Raw genomic sequence first — 27260 nt, 5'->3', positions numbered from 1 at the left:
AGGCTGCGTCAGGGGTAAAAAAAAACTACAAAATAAAAATACATAATGAATAAAACTAATAATAAAACATATCTAAAAACACTATCACATCATATAAAATAAAAACAGATCAAATCTAAAAACATAATACAAGAAAATATAATATCAAATCAATATCAGTTAAAAACATTCAGATTAAATATGCATGCAATAAAATAATTTTAATACAAGACATGATATCAACAAAAAATATCAACACTAAAGGTATATCAACAGAACTGCAGAGGACAGATAGGTGGAGATATACAACACTAAAATAACTGAATGACCATACATACTAAATATCACCTACCTAATAGGGGTAAAAAGCAAAGTGAACCCCTAAAAGTAGTCATACAACCACCACACAACAGATATGAAGGCAAAATTCTGAACTGCAAAGTTACCTCAAGAAGTCACTCAGCATGCAGCAATACTAGAAAAATTGAAACTTGCATGTAAAATATCACAGATGCACATTTCCAAAAGCTGACACATTCCAATTAATAAATTCTGAATTTAAAAAATGTTTTCTGCCTTTGCTGTCTGAGCATTTAGTTTTTCTATTAGCTTTGGTCCCAGTGTCTTCTGTTTTATGCATTGTCTTCTTTCCATGTGATATTTTTTCTCTCACCATGTCCACCATTCTTCTGTCCCCTTATGCGTCCTGTCTACCATCTGTAGCCCTGTCCCTATCCTTTCTCCAGTTTCAACATCTGCCTTCAAAGTGTTCCAATCCAGCCCTTAAATTCAGCAATTTCTCCTCCATCCATATCAGCATTTCTCCTCACTCCACTCCCCTCCATCCATGTGCATGTGCTTCCTCTGTCTTCCCTTCCTTCCATCCATGTCCAGCATTTCTCCTCTCTCCCTTCCACTTTATCCATGTGCATCTTTCCTTTGTCTTTCCTTCCCTCCATCCTTGTCCAACATTTTTCCTTTCTTCCCTGCCCCCTCCATCCATCCACGTCCAGCAAATTTCCTCCCTCCCCCCTGCCCTCCATCCATCCATGTCCAGCAACTATCCATTCTCCCTTGACCTCTCCTCCATCCATCCATCCATGTCCAGCAATTCTCCTCTCTCCCCTCCCCTCCATCCATGTCCCGGAACTCTCCATTCTCCCCTGTCCTCTCCTCCATCCACCCATATCCAGCAAATTTCCTCTCTCCCCTACCCCCATTCTTCCATCCATGTCCAGCAATTCTCCTCTCTTCCCTGCCCTCCACTCCATCCATCCATCCATATCCAGCAACTCTCCATTCTCCTCTGCCCTCTCTTCCATCCATCTCCAGCAATTCTCCTCTCTCCCCTGCCCTCCCCTCCATCCACCCACGTCTAGCAATTCTCCCGTTTCTCCCCCCATTGCAGTATTTATTCCTCTCCCTCTTTCCCTCCTGAATGCAGTGTCTATCCCTCTCCCTCGTTCCCCCCCCCCCCCCCCGAATGCAGCATTTATCCCTCTTGCTCCCTCCCTGCAGTCCCTCTAATTTATTCAGATAGCCGCTACTGACAGGCTCTCTCTCATCCTCCCACCCCCCGATGCAGCGTCTATCTCTCTCACTCCCTCCCTGGCCGTGGTCTCTCTAATTTGATTTAGATCACCCATCGCTGCCGGTAGCAGCACGCCAACATCGAACTACAGCTTTCTTCGTGTCTTCAGCATGACGTGTCCAGCCCTGCCTCCTCTGACCAGCCTTCCTTATGATGCGTCCAGCCCTCGCGGAAGCAGGAAGTTTGGTCAGAGGAGGCGGGGCTGGGCACGTCAGGCTGAGGCCCCGAAGCAAGCTGTAGTTCAATGTTGGGGTGCTGCTACCGGCAGCGATGGGCGATCTAAATCAAATTAGAGGGGCCAGGGAGGGAGTGAGAGGGATAGACGCTGCATCGGGGGGGGGGGGGGGTGAGAGAGAGCCTGTCAGTAGTGGCGATCTGATTAAATTAGAGGGACTACAGGGGAGGGAGTGAGAGGGATAGAAGCTGCATCGGGGGGTGGGGGGATGAGAGAGAGACGCTTGGGGCTTGCGGCTGAGGAGGCTTAGCCTCCCCAAGCCTCTTATACCGGGCGTCTATGCTTCTTTTCCTTTACTCCCTGTCCCCCTCTTCCCCTCTACTCTCCTTACCTATGTTTGAATGCCACTCTATTATCCTTATTAGAGTTCCTTTGTGGTTTTATATTTTTATTGTACACTGCTTTGATCTTTCTGTAAGCAAAGGTGGTATACCAAGTCCATAATAAACATAGCTTTTGGGCATGCTTAAGACAGACAGGGGCCATAGAGAGGAGTCATGTAAATGATTTGTGGAGAGGAAGAAATTGGTGTTATATAAGGAATGGAATTTTGTAAGTGTATTTGCCTAAAATGAATGAAACATCTGTGACTCATTAAGAGACCATTGGGGTGCTGGATTTTTATATTTTAAAGGTATTAAATTGTGTGGTATGTTAACTGCTACTGTGAATGTGATTTCATGTAAACTTTGAACTTGTAAACAGCTTTGAACAAACACTTTGGTGTAAGCAGTATATAAGGATTTTAATATAATGACAAAGATGAATTTTGTACTGGGTAGATTGGATGAACTCTCTTTGGTCATTGTCATCTTAGCATGTGCTGATCATTCAACTAAGCTAATCAATAGCGGAGACAGATGTAGTGTGCAGAGACCCAAGACCAACAGGCAGTCATGTGAGTGGACAGGTATTGACCTTGTGTTCCATTGTCTCGTTCACCCCAGAGGGGCAGTGTGGTTCACCTCTGAAGCCTCAGGCTATGGCCAGTGTGCTTTCGACATATAGCACTAACTGGAGTCAATTTAGCCATGAGCACAATTGATTTGGAAGGTCATAACTAGGTTGTCAGCTTGTAGACCCGCTGCCAATCAACCTTTTTGTGTGCTTATAATGCCAGAACCAACCAACCTGGATTCTACTGCAAGACGCTATGAATTTGTGACACTGCAATTTAAATGTTTGTAAAGCAGATGTTAAATTGCTAATGAGGGAAAAGTCTCAACTGCTATGGCTGTTGTTTACACATGAACATTCATTGTGTAGCCCATAGAAAAAGTCATCATCGACTTAAAAACCCTCAATATTTAATTTTTTATTTTTATTAAATTTTATTAAATTTTACTGTATCAATCTCTGTGCATGACTAATTCAACCTTAAAACTTAATGGCAATATCTAAATCTATCAAAAATATCAAAAATTGAATCACTTATCTTGCCCAGAAATATAGAACGATGTTATTCTTTAGTGCTTTCAATGCTGTGTTGTGTTCAAATTATTTAGTAAAAAGACGCTAGATCAAAAAATAGATAAATGCAAAGGTTCCAACGGTCCCGTTTCGAATGTCTTCATCAGGGAACCTGCTTATTTGTGGAACACTGCGCCGTCGTAACTATCAATAAATCAGAACAAGAAAGGTCCAAATAAACTTAAACACATCTTTTCAAATTACTCTTTTAAAAATTACTCTTCTAAAAATTACGTAAATTTAAATTATACTACTCCCTCAAGAGCAACTCATGTCATTATTACCTGTATTCGCTATAGTTTTCAAACGAAGATTATATCTTCTGGAAAAGATTTTTCGGAGTCCTCACCTGACTTCGATAGAGAATTAAAGATAAATTATACATTGGCAAGACAGACAGAAGTTTAAAAACGAGATTGAGTGAACACAAGTCCTGCATTAACTCTTTGAAATTTGGAGCCCCTCTAGTTTCTCACTGTAAAGAATTCAAACATAATTTTGATCAGTTTTCATGTTCAGTGATAGATCATGTGGGGGAACATATCAGAGGAGGAGATCGCAGTAAATTGTTATTGCAGGCAGAACAAAGATGGATCTATAGATTACATACGTTGGAACCTCACGGTCTGAATTCAACTATACAATGGGGAGCTTTTTTATAAACACAATCTCATTTCTTATGAGTATAAACACAATCCCATTCTTTATAAACCCATTTAACAATGGAACATATTTGTAGATCATGTATTTCAGAGCATTTTTCCACTCACATTTTCACACTAGCTGTTCAGGGCAGTTAGCGTCCCTTTAAATGTCTCTGCTACTCTTTTTCGATAGCAGATGACGTACTAGTTGGTAATTGGATGAAGTTATCAGCACGTCAGATGACGCTTCAGTCAGCGATAGGGTAAAGTTTTCTTTAATTCTCTATTGAAGTCAGGTGAGGACGCCGAAAAATCTTTTCCAGAAGATATAATCTTCGTTTGAAAACTATAGCGAATACAGGTAATAATGACATGAGTTGCTCTTGAGGGAGTAGTATAATTTAAATTTACGTAATTTTTAGAAGAGTAATTTTTAAAAGAGTAATTTGAAAAGATGTGTTTAAGTTTATTTGGACCTTTCTTGTTCTGATTTATTGATAGTTACGACGGCGCAGTGTTCCACAAATAAGCAGGTTCCCTGATGAAGACATTCGAAACGGGACCGTTGGAACCTTTGCATTTATCTATTTTTTGATCTAGCGTCTTTTTACTAAATAATTTGAACACAACACAGCATTGAAAGCACTAAAGAATAACATTGTTCTATATTTCTGGGCAAGATAAGTGATTCAATTTTTGATATTTTTGATAGATTTAGATATTGCCATTAAGTTTTAAGGTTGAATTAGTCATGCACAGAGATTGATACAGTAAAATTTAATAAAATTTAATAAAAATAAAAAATTAAATATTGAGGGTTTTTAAGTCGATGATGACTTTTTCTATGGGCTACACAATGAATGTTCATGTGTAAACAACAGCCATAGCAGTTGAGACTTTTCCCTCATTAGCAATTTAACATCTGCTTTACAAACATTTAGATTATCTATCACAGCTAGCAGAGAATCTGTTATGTAAGGTTGACACTGCAATTTAGCCATATTACATGTGTGTGAAGATTGAAGGGGAAGGTGTTCTTTTCGAGGACAAGCAAGCCATATTCTCATATGTGAGTGACTTCATCCACGTCGCCCGGTGCGGAGCATTAAAAAGCTAATATCACTTTGAGTACGCATAGCATCCTCACCGCACATGCATGAGTGCCTTCATGCCCACCGCAAGAGCACAGGACCTGAAGGCTCTTTATTGTGAGGAAAGAACGTACTATCCACAGCTCCTCACACCATCTGGTGTTTGAGTACCCTTTTTCAAATAAATAGCTTCCCTTATTAATTTACCTATTTTCCCCCACTTTTAAGATTTTTCTCCCCCCCCCCCCCCCCCCCCCCCCCCCCCGCGCGCGCGCTCTTTATGCCCTCTTAGGCCTAGGCCTGAGCTCCAGTTGGGACTCATTTCTCATAATTCTTCATGTGTTTTCTTCCTATTTGATTTGCCCATGGCTGTTTTTTCTTCCATGTCATCAAAGGTTCCCAGTGTCTTTATGCTCTCTACCCAGTGAAATAGGACCATCTCTGGCAAAGGCACTCATTCTTTGTGTCTTCAGTGTTTGGGGCCTAAACATCCAGCTGTGTTCTGTGTCTTTGTATGAAGAAGAGAACCCAGCTGGCCAGAGAAGCTCAGTGAGGTAAACTTTTTGGAACCAGGTCTGAATCATCTACGTCTGGTGCATTGGTCCATATGGCTGCTAGACCTGTCTCGGACAATGGGAGTGAGCGTACATTGAGTGGGTCTCGACCTGCCTTGATGCCTACTACAGTGCAGGGCCCCCGGGGCTGGTCAAAATCGGACTTGACACCGAGGCAATGTGAGGATTCGCATTTGTCCTCTAAAGCACAGAGGAGCATTGATGACTGGCATCAGCATCAATCCCCCTCGAAGCATGGTGCCAGAAGCTCTGGGGCACTGAGGGAACCCCGGTCCCTGAAAAGCATCGGTCCTGGGAGGCCTGCTTCCTCCTCCATACAAGAGGTGCCAATGCACATGTCTTCATGCCGCCTGGACCGGACTCCTCTTTTGACCCCGGCAGTTCAGCAGCCTGTCTGTGACCCAGCGCCTTTCCTGATGAGCACATTAGGTCATGCTTCATGAGCACTTGGCAAGGCTTTACAACAGAGCACATGGCATCAGAGGTGCTCGCACCTTCTATGCCTCTTACTTCTGCTCCTCTAAGCCCTCTCAGCGTGTGGTGAGAGCTTAGACATTGGTGCCACATTCAGCTTCAGTGTCGACAACTGCCTGTGCTGGCACCCCATCAACATCGAGGGAGGAGCTCACACCTCACACCCATCTTGAGGACATGGAAGGCTGGCTTGGTCGGTCTCTGCCCTCCCATCAGGTGTTCTTTGCCGACACTGATGAGGAGCACTCATGGGAGTCTGATGAGGATTTCACAGTACTTCTTGGTAGAAAAGTCCTATTGTATCCCATGTGATCCCTCCTCTCCTGAGGTAAGAATAAAATCATCATCTGAGAGCTTTACCTTTCCATCTTTTGTCAGGAAAATGGCAGCTGCCATTCCAATTTGTTTAGCCCGGGGCTGAGATGTTCGCGGTCCTGGACTACGATTCCCCTCCTAGAGAGACTGTGATGGTTTTGCTTCACAAGATCCACCAGGACATTCAGGTGAAGAACTGGGAGTCCCCTCTGTCGGTCCCTGTTCTCCCTATGATGATAGACATGATGTACAGGATCCAGAGCTTGCCTCAGTTTGATAGGCTCCAGTTGCCTCATCACTCCATAGTGGGAGAGTCCAGGGTCAAAATCTAGGGCTCTAACTTTCCTACCAGGATTTGCAAAGGCATAATCCGTAGAACTCCTGGCTATTTTGATCATGGACTCTCCAATGGCCAGGAGTTCTACGGATTATGCCTTTGCAAATCCTGGTAGGAAAGTTAGAGCACTAGATTCTTTTGGGCGACAGATGTATCAGGCCTCTATGCTAATCTTCCGTATTCAATCTTACCTAGTTAAAAAAAAAAAAAAAAAAAGTTCAGGCTGGTTACCCTGGTCACACTTATCCCCATAATTCAGAAAAACGATTGGCTGTGTGCTCTGAATGTGAAGGATGCTTACACCCACATCCCAATACTTCCAGGCCACAGGAAGTATCTTCGGTTTTGGGTGGGGATGCATCAATTCTAGTACCCCGTGTTGCTTTTTGGCCTCTTGTCGGGTCCCAGGGTTTATTTATTTATTTATTTATTGCATTTGTATCCCACATTTTCCCACCTATTTGCAGGCTCAATGTGGCTTACATAGTTCCGGTAAGAGAAATACAGAGTGGTCAATGTTAATGATCATAGATGACAGAGTATATAAGTATTCAAGGCGAGAGAGTTAAGTTTTGTCTAGTTCTGGTAATAGTTTCGATAGTGTTGGAGGGTTCAGGTGTTTAGGTTGGATCGTTCTGGTATGCCTTTGTGAACAGGTTGGTTTTTAGCAATTTCCGGAAGTTTGTTAGGTCGTGCATTGTTTTCATGACATGTGGAAGTGCATGCCATGTTTGCGTGCTTATGTAAGAGAAGCTGGATGCATATGTTTTTTTATATTTTAGTCCTTTGCACCTGGGGTAGTGGAGATTTAGATATGTGCGTGCAGACCTTTTTGGTTTTCACCAAGTGGCTTGAATTAGTCGTAGCTTCCGCTACATAGACTTAGAGTCCATATGTTCCCCTACCTGGGCAATTGGCTGGTGAAGAGCATGTTGAAGGATGAACTGTTTGGGTTGTTAGAGCTACTAGGGTTTGTTCTAAACTACCCCAAGTCCCATCTCCATCCCATCCAGCAATTGGAATTCATTGGCGCCCTGCTTGACACTCAGCAGGTGGGGGTGTTTCTCCCTGTTACAAGGCAAGTGTTAGGGGGTTTATAGAACTCTGCCCTTCTCCCTTAAGAACAGTCTCGTAGACGGCCTGAGCCACCGTAAGAGCACTAGTCCTGCACAGGAAGAAGTGAGCTTGTAGGAGGGGTGGAGCCTAAACCAGGAAGCATATGAGAGGGGGCCTGACTGAGGTTAAGGAGAACCAGAGAGAAGGAATCTTTGCCCCACCGAAACCCTCATTTGGGGTGTCACAGGTGGTGTTAGTAATGGGATACTGAGCTTATCCTGTCCAAGGAAACTGGATCCATGACCTCTTGGGCGCTGGGCCTATCAACACCACTACACTGGGACATTGCACAAAAGGGGTTATCTCTGCCTTAGTTAAGGGGTGGGGGGGGACATATAGCTAGTGCCAGACAGGCAGGTTTTTATTTTTGTCTCGGGTGGATTCCACTGTCGTGGCCGCTAAAGATACAGCAAAAACATAGAAAGGTTACTCCAGTCCTTGATGGAGGGCCAGCAGCAACAGCAAGAGATCCAGCAAAAGCAATAGTTTATGCAGGCACATTTTAAGCAATAGCAACAACAGGTGCAGCAGCATGTTTTCCAGAAGCTGATAGAACTACAACAGAATGCTCAGGACCAAGCAGGAAGGGGTGTCCATGCACCCAGCCTGCAAGCAACCCCTCTGGTTTCAGAATTAAAGACCAGGACTACTTGACCAATTTAGAGAGAAGTGTTCACTTTGATGGTTGGCCAAAGGTGTCATGGACAGCTTAGATGGGGAATTTACTGACCAGTAGCAGCCAGACGGCGTTCCAAGATGTTAATTCCACTGGGATGGCTATCTATGCGGAGGTGAAAGCTGCCATCTTGGAGATGATGGGCTGCACCTCAGAGGCCTATCGACAGCAGTTCCGGGAGGAGTTCCTACAAATTAAAGAAAACCCCCGGAGTTTCTTCTGCTGACTTAAGGAGGTGGTTTGGAGATGTCTGGACTGGAAGTAAAGGCAGGTCCGCAGATTCCTCCTGGAGCAGTTCCTTGAAGGATTACCCCTGCCTTTGAAGCAGTGGATGAGATGGCACCCTATATTGATCCCCCCCCCTCCCCCCCCCGAGTGCTTTAGAAGCAGCTGAAGCCTTCTACCAAGCACAACCAGAATCAGAATTCTATAAAGATAAGCGGGTTGGAAGTCCTGGGAGAAAACTGGACCAGACAACCAGAAAGATTAGAACCACCCTGAAGCCGAGGTCTCCAAAGAAGGGATCAGAATGATGGAAGCCCTTGTCCCCATGAACATGCCATGAACCTTTACCTCGGTCACAGGATCCATACTACATCACCTGTTTCAGATGTGGGGAAAAAGGTCGCATAGCTAGAGACTGCCAGGATATGGCCGAAGATGTCATGGATGTGAATATGGTAGCCACTCATGCCTGCAGTTTTGTGGAAGCTTCTCATACAGGATGTAGAAATTGTGTGCTACAAGTGGAGCTGGAAGGACACCCATACCAGGCACTAGTGGACTCGAGCAGTGTCCAGACTCTTGTCCGGAGAGATATACTCAAACATTTGCAATTGAATTATGAGTGAACTATGACTCTGGCATGTGTACATGGTGGCCAGAGACAATATCTGACATCTCAAGTGTCCTTCAAAACTCTTAGGGCAAGTTCATGTGGAAGTGGCAGTCTTTCCTTGGCTGTCTTACCCAATAGGTTTTGGGCCGGGATTTTTCCAATTTCAGCGCCATCTGGGCCCAGCTGATCTGTGGCCCAAAGAAAGCGGTGGAGTTTGTTTCCTGAGATCTTCCCACTTGACCTCTGTGCTTAAGAGTCCTGTAGAGAATACACTGCCTATTTCTGTAATATTCTATTTACCAGTGACAGTGAAAAGAGATGCCGTGGAACAGCCTGAGGCATCACAGATTTCGATGTATGGTTTGGACTGCAGAATTTTTAGAGAGATCGGATACTGCTGGTTCTGTGCTAACAGCAACACTTTTAGTTACATTGGAACTCGAGGCAGATAGAGACTGGTTCCTAAGGATGATCTTTAAGATAAAGGATTGTACCTTTAGGAACTCTAGAATATGTTTACTTCCAGATGTTTCTAAATCCACCCAGAAGAATCACAAGCAATTTTTGTTATTCCTTTCTCATGTTTTAGAATTTAGGTTTTTTTCTTTCTTCATTTTCCTGCAAACATTTGATAAAACTAGAGGATCTAGTTAGTTTTTATGAATTTCAACAACTATTTCTGGTTAAGCTGTTCAGAAGCAGTTCCACGAGATGCTACAGCTGACCCTCTTCCTGAAAGTGACTACTGAGTAGATGTGTATAGAATGACTAAAAAGGGAATTGTGAGACTAAAAGATACAGCGAACCGCTATGTAGATAGTGATGAAGAAAAAGCCAATTTGCTAAATAGATACTTTTGTTCTGTTTTCACTGAAGAAAATCCTGGAGAAGGACCGCGAGGGACTGGCAAAAGTACACCTGAGAATGGAATGGATAGAGCACCGTTCACGGAAGCAACAGTGATAACATGGTTTTACCAGAGGGAAATCGTGCCAAACGAATCTCATTGAATTCTTTGATTGGGTAACTGGAGAATTGAATCATCGACGTGCTATAGACGTAATCTACTTAGATTTCAGCAAGGCTTTTGACACGGTTCCCCACAGGAGGCTCTTAAATAAACTGGATGGGCTGAAGATAGGACCCAAAGTGGTGAACTGGATTAGGAACTGGTTGACTGACAGGCGCCAGAGGGTGGTGGTGAATGGAGTTCGCTCAGAGGAGGGAAAGGTGAGTAGTGGAGTGCCTCAGGGATCGGTGCTGGGGCCGATTCTGTTTAATATATTTGTGAGTGACATTGCCGAAGGGTTAGAAGGTAAAGTTTGCCTATTTGCGGATGATACTAAGATTTGTAACATAGTGGACACCCTGGAGGGAGTGGAAAACATGAAAAAGGATCTGAAAAAGCTAGAAGAATGGTCTAAGGTTTGGCAATTAAAATTCAATGCGAAGAAAAGCAAAGTGATGCACTTAGGGAGTAGAAATCCAAGAGAGGCGTATGTGTTAGGCGGAGAGAGTCTGCTAGGTACGGATGGGGTTAGAAGGTAAAGTTTGCCTATTTGCGGATGATACTAAGATTTGCAACAGAGTGGACACCCGGGAGGGAGTGGAAAGCATGAAAAGGGATCTGAGGAAGCTAGAAGAATGGTCTAAGGTTTGGCAATTAAAATTCAATGCGAAGAAATGCAAAGTGATGCATTTAGGGAGTAGAAACCCACGAGAGACTTATGTGTTAGGCGGTGAGAGTCTGATAGGTACTGAGGGGGAGAGGGATCTTGGGGTGATAGTATCCGAGGATCTGAAGGCGACGAAACAGTGTGACAAGGCGGTGGCCTTAGCGAGAAGGTTGCTAGGCTGTATAGAGAGAGGTGTGATCAGCAGAAGAAAGGAAGTGTTGATGCCTCTGTACAAGTCGTTGGTGAGGCCCCACCTGGAGTATTGTGTTCAGTTTTGGAGGCCGTACCTTGCGAAGGATGTTAAAAAAATGGAAGCGGTGCAAAGAAAAGCTACGAGAATGGTATGGGATTTGCGTTCCAAGATGTATGAGCAGAGACTTGCTGACCTGAATATGTATACCCTGGAGGAAAGGAGTAACAGGGGTGATATGATACAGACGTTCAAATACTTGAAAGGTATCAATCCACAAAAAAATATTTTCCGGAGATGGGAAGGCGGTAGAACGAGAGGACATGAAATGAGATTGAAGGGGGACAGACTCAAAAAAGATGTCAGGAAGTATTTTTTCACGGAGAGGGTAGTGGATGCTTGGAATGCCCTCCCGCGGGAGGTGGTGGAGATGAAAACGGTAACGGAATTCAAACATGCGTAGGATATGCATAAAGGAATCCTATGCAGTAGGAATGGATCCTCAGAAGCTTAGCCAAAATTGGGTGGCGGAGCAGGTGGGGGAAGAGAGGTTGGTGGTTGGGAGGCGAGGATAGTGGAGGGTAGACTTATACGGTCTGTGCCAGAGCCAGTGATGGGAGGTGGGACTGGTGGTTGGGAGGCAGGAAATACTGCTGGGCAGACTTGTACGGTCTGTGCCCTGAAAAAGGCAGGTACAAATCAAGGTAAGGTATACACATATGAGTTTATCTTGTTGGGCAGACTGGATGGACCATGCAGGTCTTTTTCTGCCGTCATCTACTATGTTACTATGTTACTATGAGTGCTGTTCGTTGTTTTTTCCTTTACACTTTTCCTTTTGCATTGTGGTATGACTTCTTCCTCAAATTTGTGGACTAGTAGAGGAGGTTTACTTTATTTAGAGATTACTTTGATTTTGTTTTTCTTGATATTTGTTCTCTTGTAACCCCTCTTTTTCTCAAGCAAGTTTAATGCTTGTAAATTGTGTTAAAATCAATAAGTTAAAAAATATAGTTCAGGATGTAAAAATTTAGAAAAATACCCTCCTTTTCGAACAATCTGGTTGATGACAAAAATTTTAAATCACTTAAAATATGAACCTTTTTTCCCCATTGTAAAGTAAATGATGCTGATGCCTTATTTCTTCAAATAGAAGAATAATGTTCAGTAATTCAGGTTTTGATCTCACAAGCGTACAGGATCACATAGGCAACTTCTTCAGCATTACTATCAGTACAAGATCTTAGTTTGTGAGAAAATGACAAGGTGAGATGTACAGAAACATCAATTTCCCATATGTACTTCAAACACAATTACAACATTTTCAGTGACAGCGCTGAATCGTTGAAGTTAAATTTTAGGTATGGGGAGACTAGAACACATATTGTGTAAATATTTTCTCTTCTGACATGCAGAACATGGAGAGTCCTGAACCACCTTCATGAACTTGCAAAACAGACCAATATTTTTGAATAGCATTCTTGATGGCAAAAGCTTCACCAGAATATAACACATTTTGATCTAACTAGCTTAGTGTATTTATAAGCTCTGTTCATTAATGATATAATATAATCCTTGCCCATAAAATGCTGATTCATAGAACCTGATTGATGCTTAAACTCTTGCTGAGAAATGCATATTCACTTCTAATCCCTAGAGGAGTATTACTGTGTAAAAAAGTTGGATGAAAACTTCTATAATCCAATAAACTATTCCAGTGAGTAGATTTTCTAAATATTGTAGTGACATTCGCCGTCTTTCTTCAAAATTAGTAAATCCAAAAAAGGGATGATACTTATAGATAACAAATTTTCATCCCACTTATTTGTTGTAAAAAAAAAATAATAATAATAAAATATGTAACACCACAGCCTATCCAATTGAAAACAAAATAAAAAATGGACTCAAAATGTTATATTGCCAAAACTAAAAGGTACAGATAAACTGCTCTTCAAAATGTGATACATATAACCAAGTTTCTGAAGGGGTAATAGTAGCCCCCATAGCAGTCTTCTAATTTGTTGAAACATTGTTTAAGAAAATGAAAAAGTTACATGTTAGTACAACAGATTGAGGTTATTTTTAAATAACTTTTTCTTGAAAAAAAACTTTTCCCAGTAGTTTTCCTTGAATCAATTGAATCATCAAATCTTGAAGGCTATTGGTAAATAAAAAGCATGGATGCTCATTTTCAAAGCTCATAGTCTTATGTAACTTTGTAATTTTATATGCTTTGAAAATAAGCCTCAAAATACATAAAGTAACCATAGTCCATGAAGGGTGTACATCAGAAATCTAGGAAAATCTGTTAATTAACTGCAGTAGAATCTTTTAAGCATGATTTTACTCCAGATACCAAGGGGACTGGTCTATCTAAAGTGGTTCTAAAACAGAACCTATACTTGCCACTACTGGGTGTTCAGGAGGGATGAGTGATAGATTTATGGAGGCATGTAGAACTTAAGTATAATAATCTCTGTGAGCAAACCCTGTTGTTTAGCTTTGTCCAAAAATCCTTGATTTCTGTTTGAATGTCCTAGGTTAGATCCTTCTCCAAAAGCAAATAGAATTTTGGAATCAAGAAATACTAAATTTTATTTCATAATCCTGTCGAACCACTTTCCCCCTTTCTGCCATTTTAGTAACATTTGAGGTCTCATTCATCAAAGCTTTCAATGCTCATCTTTCTTCTTTAGTAAAAAAAAAAAAGAAACAAATGTTTATCATTTATTGAAAGCTTTTTAAGCACAAATGAAGAAAAAAAATCACTTAGAAATAACAACAATCTTCATCAATCCACAATAGTTCTACAGAAATTATAGAACACAAAGGTAAATAACATATATAATGAAGTCCATGACATGGGGTGGTAGTACAAGGAAAAATTTAAAAGGTTAAACAAAATTAATTTAGCCAACATAAGCAAGTGGTGAAGCACACCCAATATATATACAATTCAGAATCAAACTGCTTCTCTTTGTGGGTAGCTGGATAATACTCTTCTACTATTTATAAATGCCAATAATTGTGCTGGTTCAACCACACATATTTAACAGAATTCAACTTAATGATACACTCCTAGATTGAGAACACCAGGTTTCATAAGAAAAAAACTTTTTCCTTCTCTGGGTCTCCCTAGTATGATCAGAAAAAATCCTGACTTTGGAAGGGGAGCATCCATTAAAAAAAAATAAATACAAAAAAATTTAGAAGCCAGTCATGGTCTGAAGGCAATAAAAAGTAACCACCATAATAGCCAGTGAGACCAGGTCTGTATCCAACATTACCACATTCAAAACATCAACATCAGTTGCAAATTCCCCTTTATTTTTCAACATCTCTTTTTTTCCTAGCTGGCAAGTTCTCCAGGACTTGAAGAATGTTCTTAACTTAATGCCTAAACATATCCCAAGGTGTTACTAAAGGCAATTTGAGAAAATCAATCTTAAATTAGCATCTAACATTATTCTCTAGCCCTTCTAGTTTACGTCACAGTTGTATGTTTTCCTTTAACAGAGTTGACTTTAACAACTACATATTCTATATCTGAGCAGTATGTTCATAAATAATGCGTAACAATCTTGGCAATTTCATCCTAGACCAAAGTTTCAAAAGGCATCCAAGTGGACTTATAGGGCAAAGTAGATGAACATTCCAAAGTGGGTCAGTCAGAAAAAAACAGTTTTTTTTTTAATGCAGAACTTTTACCTGGAATGGATTAAAAATTTTGAGTAGGGAGATAAGATAATCCTTTTTCCAATAAAGAAATTTCCACCAATGACAGTACATGATATGATAATTTTTTTTTTTTTTACATTTATAACCTGCACAAACTACAATTCTTGTCGAAAGGCACAAATCTATAAACTGCATAACTCATTGCTGGTATTGTGTTATAGGATGATGATGCATTGTGGGGATCTTTGTAGAGACCTGCCTCATCCTGAAACAATGATCTAGAAGATGCATCAACGCTTGAGTTGCTGGAATTGATGCTTCATAGTTAAAGGTTTTTCCATTTTACACAAAATTTCTTTTGTAATTTGTAGCTCTTTATTTTACTTATTTTTGATTTTTGTTCCAGTTCAGTGATTACTGCTTTACTCCCTGAAGAAGCCTAAGCAGGCGAACCTACAGGCCAGGTTGGAGCTATGGTGCCATACCTTGTGATGGAACTATAAACATTACAGCTGGATATATGGATTTTTGAATTTCACAGAAGTAATGGACTGCTTAAGAAGTAATGCTGTTGTTGGAATTTCATTCAGATAAGTTTTGGCTTTTGTTAAGTTTTTTGACTATTTTGAACACATTGAAGAAATGAGAAAAGTGGGACAGTATAGGACGCTGAGCTATTATGGATCGATTTACAAAATCTATCATTGGATACCATTAGTTGCAATGTATTTTGAGCACTTTAATTTTATTATTCAATTTTTATATTTGTAATTACTTGAGTCAATACTGATTTATAAGTTGTTCTCAAGTTTTTTTAGTTGTATTATTTACTGGATATTGAGTTTTTCCACAAATGATTTTTTGATTTTGTCTATTTTTATTTCTTTAAAAATTTGTAGACCAAGCTATCTTACAATTCTTGGCAGTTCATATAAAAACATATACAATAATAAAAAAAATACCTCTATAAGACATTTCCAAAACATCACAAAAAACCAAAGCAAGATAAAAACAACAGTGATAAGTTCAAACCCGTGCAGCGTTTAAAAGCAGTGATAAAACCCCCCAAATAGTCTAAAATAAAATTGATTTGATTTCAAATTTAGTACAGCACATAAATCTAACACTGCAGTCAATTATATACCAGCAAATGCTTGTAAAAACAGATGTGCCTTTAAACACTTTCTAAATTGCAGTGTTAAGGTGGTTTTACAGAAATGCAGGGGTAAAACGTTTCATAGAAAACTACCTTCTACTTTAAAAAAAAATGTTATGGGTCATTTAAAGGAGTTTACCTTTGTTTTGTGAAATCTGAGTCAAGCTATATATTACTTTTGGCCTTTTTCATTATGGAGAATTTATTAGATGTTATGAGATGTTTGGAATGAAAGTACTGCTAAGAAAAACATTACTAGCTTTGCTTTATTCACTGTTTGCTTACTATATAATCATTATTACTACTACTACTTATCATTTCTATAGCACTACTAGATGTACGCAGCGCTGTACACTTGAACATGAAGAGAGAGTCTCTGCTCGACATTACTTGGAATTATACTCTTAGCATTCTTATTGCCTACAAATACTGTGAATCCAAGACCAGGGACATGTGTAAATTCGAAAAGACTACAATGTTGCAGTGTCGTCTAGAGTCTGAAGGCTCGTAATGTGATACAAAATATGCAGTGACTCTAGGAAGCAAAGCTTCAAAATAATGTGCTTAGAAGTGGAGAAAACCCTCAGAGACCTGGGACAGACAGTCGCAGGTTTAGAGCGAGGTTACTAATATCAAAAGTAACACCCGCCCAGATTCTGTCATTGGGTGTAAAAACTCCACTGTTTGTTAGAATTTTTTCAAGATTTTATCAAACATTTTAACTCTAAAGGTATGATTCTTAATTGCTGAACTATTAAACTTCCAGCATTACTTCGCTTAATAACAAAAGTAAAGCACTCTTATCTTTATGTTTGACGGGGGCCACCTCCGTTTCACCCCAACATCAAGGCTTCATCAGGAACAGAGCGCTAGATCATGATGCTGAAAATCTACAAAAATGATCAGATTAAAAATTAAACTTAAGCAGAAAAGAATCAAAAAATACAAAAAGTGCACACTGGCACAGTCACACTTGGATCCGCTTACAGCTTAACGGAGCACCATGCATTTCAAAATGGCGTCTCAGCGTCATCTATGGGTCATCTGATAATTATAGAGTTCTGAATTGACTAGCAATCATAATTGACTGATGAGCTAATAAAAAACATGCCAGTCAATAGAACTGTTGAGGCCATTAGGTTCTAATGAATCTAAATCAAAGATCCTCCGAGCCTCTCGTCTCTGCAATTTTAACTTACGATCACCACCTCTATTTGATGCATCAATTCTATCAATTACATAGCATTGAAGGTCTTCAAATTTATGGTTTTTCTCAATGCAATGTTCTACCATGGTCTCTTTTACAGCTTGTCTACGAATGTTTGATCGATGTTCCAGTATTCTAACTTTTAGCATTCTAGTGGTCATTCCCACATACGATTTCTCACAGGGCAACTGATTACATAGACGACGTAATCTGACAAGCAGTTAGTAAAATGGCGCAGGGCATGATGTTTTTTTGTCTTTGGATTATATATTTGTTTGACATGCTTGGTAATGGAGCAAATTTGACAAAGGCCACATTTAAAGTGACCATACAGTTGTTTTGCATCTTGTTTTCTCACAGTTCTAAGGTCTGCCGGACTAATCATCTCTTTCATATTATTACACCTTGCATAAGCAATACATAAATTGACATTCTTAAAGGCAGGGATCGATTGTATGATTTCCCATCTATTCCTGATTAGTCTAGCTAGATGTGGACTAGCCTCGTTATATTGCATAACCATAGTGAACATCTCTTCATTGTCCTTATCTTTGGTAGTGGTGGACAGAAGTAACTGTCTGCTGTTGAATTTGGCTCTGCGATAGGCTTTTTTTAAGTATAGTTCTAGAATAGCCTCTATCAGCCAAATCATCAATTAAATTCTTTGCTTGCTGTTTAAAGGTGGAAAAGTCTGTGCAGATGCGTCTCAGTCTCAACATTTGAGATAAAGGAAGGCTGTTGTTCAGTTGTGCTGGATGGCAACTGCAATTATGAAGAAATGTATTTCTATCTGTGCTCTTCTTATAGACCTTTGTGATGAAACGATCTTGAACCAGTCTCACTTCTACGTCTAGATAATGAATCAATTCTGTAGAATGTTGCTCTGTGAATTGAATATCACTATTGCAACTGTTGAGCCACGTCATAAAGTTGTTAAGCTCTGCAAGAGAGCCTCCCCATAACATAAAAACATCATCGATATAGCGCCACCATGTGATGAATTCCCCAGACATTGTGCACCTCCCTCCAGACCAGTATTTTTCAACTGGTGTGCTTCAGTTGCTCCCCAGGTGTCCCGTGGGAGTTTTCTGCCACTCCTGTCCCATCCCCAGCCAATTCTAAGATTTCTTTTCTAGCGGTCGACCACAGTGATTCATACAGCCTGCTAACACCAACTCCCAAGTCTTCTCTTTGGCGTAACTTCCTGCTTCCACATGGGCTGGAAGCGTCAGAGAGAGGGGTTGAGTTGGTGTGAGCAGGCTATGTGAACCGCTGCTACCACTGCTGCTGGATGCTACAGGAGAAAAGGTGAGGGAAAGGCAGACAGGCTAAGCTCCCCAGTTTGTGTACTCAGATACCTTGAGGAAGTTAATGGAACCTTCATACTAAATCTACTTTAACTTGGTCATACATTAGCTGGCTCAGTTATAGTGAGTCCTTGGGTTTGAAGTGTGTGTTCCTGTGGCAGTTTGCTAATTCTCATCACAAATTATAACCAGATTATTACATAGTGAAGATTGTACGAAATTCGAATTCTGTCGATTTGGTATGATCTTGTTACTTTATCATTACAGGCGTAGTTCTATAAATGTGTGCCTCGTGGGAGTCTATTTTAAAGAAAGTTAGACCTACAGATAGGATGCAGTGAAGAAGGGATGTGATCGCCATCAGGACTGTGGGGGGGGGGGGTCCATTGTTGCCCTTTTGCAAACTTGTGTCTTAAGTATAAATATTCAGCTATAAAATGGTTAATCATTTAATTATTGAACTTTAAACACAATCTTAATACTTGTCTGTTAAATGACAAAATATATATCCTTAAAAAATATTGATGGTATACCTTGAAAATTTTTGCACCTTGTTAGTGTGCCACGAGATGAAAAAGGTTCAAAATAACTGCTCCAGACTCACCTGACCTTGTACAAGTCCAGAGTAGTATGTGTTTGTAGTCAACTATCTATTACACCACAGATTGTCTCCAGTCAGGTCTGGGTCTGAAAGGTAAACATATATTGGATTTCTCAACAGTAAGCATCTTTGGGAGGGATGTAAATATCAGTGAAGTGGAAGCTCTGGGATGTCTTGGGTCTTAGCAAATAAAGCAGCTTGTGTGTTCATGGAAGAAAATCCTGGAGAAGGATTACAGTCTGCTGGCAAAGATACGTATGAGAATGGAGTGGTATCATACCAATCACGGAAGAAAGTGAGCAACTGGAAAAATTGAAGGTGAACAAAGCCATGGGACCGGATGGCATCCATCCCAGGATATTGTGGGAGGTTCAAAGACTTGTTTAATAAATCCTTGGAGACGGGAGACGTTCCACGGGATTGGAGAAGAGTAGATGTGGTCCCTCTTCACAAAAGTGGTGACAGAAAAATGTGGGAAACTACAGGCCGGTAAGCCTCACTTCCGATTATTGGAAAAGTAATGGAAGCATTGCTGAAGAAAAGGATAGTGAGTTTCCTGGAATCCAGTGGTTTACAAGATCCGAGACAACATGGTTTTACCAAAGGTAAATTGTGCCAAACGAATCCAATTGAATTCTTTAACTGGGCGACCAGAGAATTGGATTGAGGACGTGCGCTAGAAGTAGTCTACTTGGATTTCAGCAAAGCTTTGACAAGGTTCTTCATAGGAGGTTCTTGAATAAACTTGACGTGCTAAAGTTAAGATCCAAAGAGGTGAACTGGATTGGAAACTGGTTGATAGACACCACAGGATGTTGGTCAGTGGAATTCACTCAGAGGAAGGAAAGGTGAGTAATGGAGTGCCTTAAGAATCTGTGCTGGAGCTGATTTTGTTTAATATATTTGTGAGTGACATTGCCGAAGGGTTAAAAGTAGGGGTGGGGAATTAACTCATTAATAACACTATTAAGGTGTTAACAGCATTTTACATAAGAACATAGTGTTGTCATACTGGGACAGACTGAAGGTCCATCAAGCCCAGCATCCTGTTTCCAACAGTGACCAATCCAGGTTACAAGTAGCTGGCAAGATCCCAAAACAGTTCAATACATTTTATGCAGCTTATCCTAGAAATAAGCAGTGGATTTTCCCCAAGTCCGTCTTAATGGCTTATGCACTTTTCTTTTAGAAAGATATCAAACCTTTTTTAAACCTTGCTAAGCTAAGTGCTTTTACTACTTTCGCTGGCAATGAATTCCAGAGTTTAATTACACTTTGAGTGAAGAAATATTTTCTCTGATTTGTTTTAAATTTACTACTTTGTAGCTTTGTTGCGTGCCCCCTAGTCCTAGTATTTTTGGAAAGAGTAAACAAGCGATTCAGGTCTACTGTTGTACTCCACTCATTATTTTATAGACCTGTATCATATCTTCCTCATAGGAAAGTCGTCCCATCCCCATTAATCAGTTGTCACCTTTCTTTTTAACTTTTTTTTTTTTAATTCCACTATATCTTTTTTGAGATTCAGTGGCCAGAATTGCACACAGTATTCGAGGTGCAGTTGCATCATGGAGGATACAAAGGCATTGTAATGTCCTTATTTTTGATTTCCATTCATTTTCTAATGATACCTAACATTCTGTTTGTTTTCTTAGCCACTGCCGCATACTGAGCAGAGGGTTTCAGCATATCATCAGCAATGATAACTAGATCCCTTTTGTGTTCGGTGACGCCTAATGTGGAACCTTGTATCACGTAACTATGGGTTCATCATTTTGCACTTGCTCACATTATAGGTCATCTGCACTTGCTCACATTATAGGTCATCTGCACTTGCTCACATTAAAGGTAATCTGCCATTTGGATGCCCAGTCTCGTCGGTCCACTTGTAAATTTTCACAATCCTCTGAATAACTTTGTGCCATCAGCAAATTTAATTACCTCACTAGTTACTCCTATCTCTAGATCATTTTATAAATATGGTAAAAAGCAGCAGTCCCAGCACAGATCCCTAGGGAACCCCACTATGTGTCCCTCTCCATTGAGAATACTGACCATTTAACCCTACTCTCTGTTTTCTATATTTTAACCAGTTTTTAATCCACAATAGAGCACTCCTCCTATCCCATGACTCTCCAATTTCCTCTGGAGTCTTTCATGAAGTACTTTCCAGATACACGATATCAACCGGCTCATCTCTATCCACATGTTTGTTCACCCATTCAAAGAAATATAGTAGACTAAAAGGCCCGTTTCGGTAGGCAATGAAACGGGCACTAGCAAGGTAATCCTCCCCCTCCCTCCCTCCAGACCCCCCTCCCTTCCTCCCTTTCGAGTTCCAGACCCACCTCCCTCCCGAGTTTCAGACCCCCCCTCCCCAGACCCCTCCCTCCCTTCCTTTCTTTCCTTCCGACTGAGTTCCAGACCCCCTCCCTCCCTCCCTTCTGAGTTGCAGACCCCCCTCCCAGTTCAAGGCCCCCTCACGCCCCTCCCTCCCAGTTCAAGGCCCCCCCTCCCTCCGATTTCAACCCCCCCCCGCATTATTGACCCCTGGACCCCCGTGCCACAATGCTGTCGACCCCTTCCCGCAGAAAACCCTCCCCCACCGGCGTCACGTACCTGTGCTGAAGACAGACAAAGTTCTGTTCTCGTCTGCGCCGGCGATGCTTGTTGAATTATCATCTGTTGAAGTTTCTGTGCGTGCGTCTTATGTCAGACGCACGCACAGAAACTTGAACAGATGATCATTCAACAAGCAACGCCCCGGCGCAGCCGAGAAGAGAAGTTTGGTTGTCGTCAGCACAGCAACGCGACGGCGGCGGGGGAGGGTTTTCTGTGGAAAGGGGGGGTCGAGAGGGTCGCGGCAGGGGGGTCCAGGGGTCAGTTACGCGGAGGGGGGTGTTGAAATCGGAGAGAGGAGGGAGTCTTCAACTCAGCGTGAGAGGGCCTTGAACGGGATGGGACGCGTGTGTGTGGGGGGCGTGGGTATTTATGTTCTTCGGGTGTGGGGGGGTGCTTTGGTGATGCGCTGGGAATGGGGGGGTTTCTGTGTTGCAGGGAGCGGTGCACTGACAACTGATTCCCAGGCAGGGGGAGGAGTAGTTCAGCTGTCAGTGATGATACTGACGTCAGTGTGTTCTAAGTTGCCTAGCAGACCACCTCCGAGGGAGCCACGGTCCCAGCCAGGTTAGAACGTTGGAGGTGAGTATTATTATATAGGATTGGTGAGGCAAGATTTCCCTTCACTAAATCCATTATGGCTTTGTCTCATTAATCCATGCTTTTGAATATACTCTGTAATTTTGTTCTTTATAATAGTCTTTACCATTTTGCCGGGCACCGACATCAGGCTCCATCGGTCTATCATTTACCGGATCACTTCTGGAACCTTTTTTATAAATCAGCGTTACATTGGCCACCATCCAATCTTCCTGTACCATGCTTGATTTTAAAGATAAATTACATATTACTAAGAATAGTTCTACAAGTTCATTTTTTAATTTAAACATTGGCTGATTTTTTTAAGGCTCAGACCCACTTCCTTTCCTCCATGTTTACCTCAACAGCAAGGCTTGTGCTTTTTTTTTTTCTTCCTTGCTTCCACAAATGGGTGTCAGGCTGCACCCCTGCTATGAGGCTAGTACTATATATGGGATTCTGTTGGAATTTGTATAACAGTGGACTAAGTGGAAATCATTGTGGCTCTCATATTATCTGGGCTACATATGGATTGTTTTTATATTGGTTTATAAGTTTCTGAATGAAAGTTCCTTTGATAATCTGTCTTTATGGGCACCTGTTAGTCGGGATAGTGTTTCCTCCCTTTGCTTCATTGTGTCTATGATATCTGTGAGTTGAAATTTGCCTCTCTTGTGCACAAATCATTGACAACAGACAATGTTTTTCTGCTCCTTATTCATGTTGTGACAGTGCACAGAAAATATCGACTGCATGGCTCTGGCTGAGAGGGTGTAGCAGATATAGAGTACATGTGGTATTTTCTTTAATCCACCCAGCTGTAGATAAAAGACAAGACAGAGGGTTTCATCCTGGAGATGAATGCATGACTACAGAAGAACAGAGTGAGGAGAACTGAAAGAGAATGTTCAATAAGTCTTTAATTCTGACAAGCGTAAAAAATGACCCAACATGGCCGTGTTTCGGCACTGTGGCCTGCCTAACGGGTCAATATATCAAAATAAGAGATAAAATTAGACATAAAGAGTATAAAAATGACAAATAATAAAATACAAACTAAAAACCTAAAATTATACATTGACAAATGATAAAAACTTAAATACATATGTGCAATGTACATTTATTAAGGTGACACTTAGACAAATGAAATTATGAATGGATTCTACAATAAAGTGGAACAAACAAAAGTTTGCAGTAAAAACTCTTTCATTGTGTAAATGGTGCCGGACATATGTTGAAAAACAAGAAATAACAATAAATGTAACCATATGAATATAAAAAGAAATTAAAACCAAATAAAAACATGGTGTGATGCCCCTACAATCAAATTGGAAAATACTTCTTATACTCTTGACAATAGTACTGTATAGGAGAAGAAAACAAGGTCCTCACAGTACTAAAAACTGTTTCAAGTACAACTGAAGCAGAAAGCCCACAAAGTATTTGGTTGGACAACTAGACAAGCAAGGGGTTGAATGATCAATTACTCCTATGGAGGACTTCTGATCTGGTGTCTCGCCCATATGGCTGCCCAGAACAGAATCTCCTACACACTGTCAAAGAAATACCTCTCCCCCGACTTGGGAACTCCTTCTTTTCAATACAGTTGTGATTGGTAGTGTTGGGAGACATGTCTGGAGCAATCGGATTAAAATAGGTGCCCCATCTGGAGGCACTAGATAGCCCAAGCAGAATTTTCTGACTTCAGTTAAAAGGGTGACCCTGTGTGAACTGTCTGATCTCCTGGAACTCACAATGGTGAGTTCAGTCAGGTAAGAATATGATACAGGGCTGTGTCCAAAGTATTTCGGAGCTCAAAACAGACATAGCACATCTGAGTGTTCAACTACATTCTTAAACTGAACAGCTTACTCTTCTGATGGGCTGAGTCACAGAGGTAGAAGATGAGGTCTCAAGCAAAGCTGTAAAATTATTGCCACAATACAGAGTGAGATGGATGGCGCACATAATCATAGAGAAATTAACATTCAAATTTTAGGTCTTCCGGAAGATGCTGAAAGATCTAATCCAATGGATTTAATAGAGAAACCACTTTCACAAGTGCTGGACCTTGCAGTTTTGCTATCCACTCAAGGTGGAATTCTGGACAGAAGGCCAGCATCTCTGAGCAGCCCCTGATTCTTTATCCTAAAGGTTTTGCGACACCCACAAGTTATGGAGATTCTTGCCAAGGCAAAAAGCATACCAAATCTAGCCTGGCAGAGAGCATGGATTGCCACATTGCCAGGACTAGCACCAGCCACTGCACAATGTAGAAAACAGCTTCTGGCTTTCTGGTACGCAACTTGGTACGCAATGTGGAATATTTTATCTGGCGCACCTGAGGGTTACATTTATTAAATGAAACTCATAATTTTGAAAATCCAGATGCGCTTAAGTAAATATCTGTCGGAGATTGACAGAAACAAATCACCACCTAGAATGGTGTGTGATCTTTTCTTTGATATAACTGTGAAGTGATCAGGCGAAAACATCTATCCAACTTTTCTCCTTGAGAAGCATCTGTTATAATTGCGTTCAAAGTTTGCACCCTGGTCCACAAAATCGTTCATGGGGAAGCCCCGGCCTATATGTCAGACCTTATAGACTTGCCTACCAGGAACGCAAAAAGATCAGTACGCACATTCCTCAATCTCCACTACCCTAATTGCAAAGGGCTAAAATATAAATCCACATACGCAACCAGTTTCTCATACATTTGCACGCAGCTATGGAACGCACTACCGAAGGCCATAAAAACAACACAAGACCTAGCTAGCTTACGAAGGCTACTGAAAACAGATCTGTTCAAGAAGGCATACCATAAACATCCATCTTAAATACTAAATAATAAGACTTTACACGACCTAGACATAACTGAAATCTTTCACTGAACCTGATTAACCTCTTTTTTTTCTTTTTTTTTTGTTACATTTGTACCCCGCGCTTTCCCACTCATGGCAGGCTCAATGCGGTTTACATGGGGCAACGGAGGGTTAAGTGACTTGCCCAGAGTCACAAGGGGCTGCCTGTGCCGGGAATTGAACTCAGTTCCCCAGGACCAAAGTCCACCACCCTAACCACTAGGCCACTCCTCCACACACTCCTCCTCTTTGCCATTAATGAACAAGCACTACCACTTTAATCTTTATGTAGAATAGGATCTCACCACAGTCGATGACCTAATGTATGCTACAATCCAATTTATTACTCAGGAACCTTCGTGCATTACCATAATATATTCTTCCTTACCATGTATGCATGCACACGATATATATCTATACCATGATCTGTTCCATGTATGCTATGTTCCATGCATGTTACCATGTATGTATGCACCTTAACACAATACCATTTGTAATTCTGTTACCTGGAAATGGCAACCGCCATTGCGGCAAATGTAAGCCACATTGAGCCTGCAAATTGGTGGGAAAATGTGGGATACAAATGCTACAAATAAATAATCTGCAGTATTAGTACTATCCATGGTCTCCTAATACATTGTAATGAAGATTGATATGGTGATTGGTAGGGAGGGGTTCTTTGTGTTATGATTGCAGGGGTTCTAGGAGTGTGCATTTGGAGTAAGAGTAAGCCTGGATGTGCATGCATGGTGTGGAGGGGAGAGATACAAAGAGCATGTAAGAGGGGAGAGTCTTGAATACTGAGACTGGTCTGTTTTCCTTGGGAGATGGCTATTTTAGCTTGGCACAGGATGTTATTGATGTCTTGGCAAAGAACAGTAAATACTGTTGCCACTTTAAGATGGTGTCTCTCTATCTCTGCACAAAAACAATTACTCCCCAAGGGTGCTACCTGTAGTGGAAATGGCCTTCCCAGGTATGGTGAGAAGAATATCATACCCAGTAACCTGTGAAAAAAGGGTTTGAACCTATTCTCAGGCGCAGGGGCTCTCCCATCAAACTTGTTTGATTATACTAACCTCAACAAAATGCCGATGAGGTGTGATCATATGAGGTATTTTATCTAGGCAAAATGGCCCACCGAAATTTGCCACCTTCAAATGCAGCTAAAAGTATATATTGATTTCCACATCATGCATACTTCTAATCACATTAAAAAGAAGTGTTTTTGGAATTGTACTGAGGTAAGAGTAGTAAAATAGCACACAAAGAGGCAGTTACTAGCTGTGTATGCATGATTTGCTCCTGCTTGGACAGCCCAGAGAGATCAGATGCAGAGTAGAAAGGCTCTTGCTTTTTGAAACTCCTTATTTTCCAAAGGAAAACAGCAAAGTAATGTTCTTTTTCAAATTGGTTGGAATGTACACAGGCTATAAGAGTGCATAAATGCTGTATACTGTGCAAGTTGTTGACAATTATTCCAGATAGGAAATCTATAAATATTACAATGGAAGCACAGAATAACCAGAAAAACTAAAAGTGAAACCAGTGTTACTTTTCCACTGATAAGAGTTCTTTCACGGGTAAAGATCATATTTTTTCTAAATTTGTACTAACATCTAACTTAAATTCTTTGAATTGCCAAACAGTCAAAATTGTGGTACTGGAAGGAACTGATATTGTGATGTGGGGAAATTAAATAGAATAGAAATAAGAATTAGGTGTATTTGGCCATGAATGTACAGATACTTTATTTCATAAGACTTTTGTTGTCAGATAATTCTTTGATTCACCCTTCCTTTTTGGCAGTATGTTTTAAAATTTGCTCTTGAATTTCATGGCAACTCTCACAGCTTAGGTTAGTTTTTTGGGTAAGTCGGGCTAAAAAGTATCATTACAGTGAGGAAAATCAATGGAAAATTTTTAATTTGTAAACTGCCTTGTGAATAGTGTGGCATAGAAACTGTGGAAATTATTTTGTTCTCTGCCAAAATGCTGGTCTTGTGTTATTAGTAATCATAAGTACCAATATTAGATATCTT

The 27260-nt window shown here is 40.9% G+C and overlaps 1 protein-coding gene across 1 annotated transcript in view; it reads left to right on the top strand.

Moving 5' to 3' along the window:
• The window catches only part of ATRN (attractin), a 626429-nt gene that overhangs the window by 536449 nt on the left and 62720 nt on the right, over positions 1–27260 (top strand).

This window comes from Microcaecilia unicolor, chromosome 2, assembly GCF_901765095.1.
Source record: "Microcaecilia unicolor chromosome 2, aMicUni1.1, whole genome shotgun sequence".
In the NCBI taxonomy this organism is placed as follows: Eukaryota; Metazoa; Chordata; class Amphibia; order Gymnophiona; family Siphonopidae; genus Microcaecilia; species Microcaecilia unicolor.
Note: the sequence above shows the minus strand (reverse complement) of the source record. Positions and strands in the feature narration are given on the sequence as shown.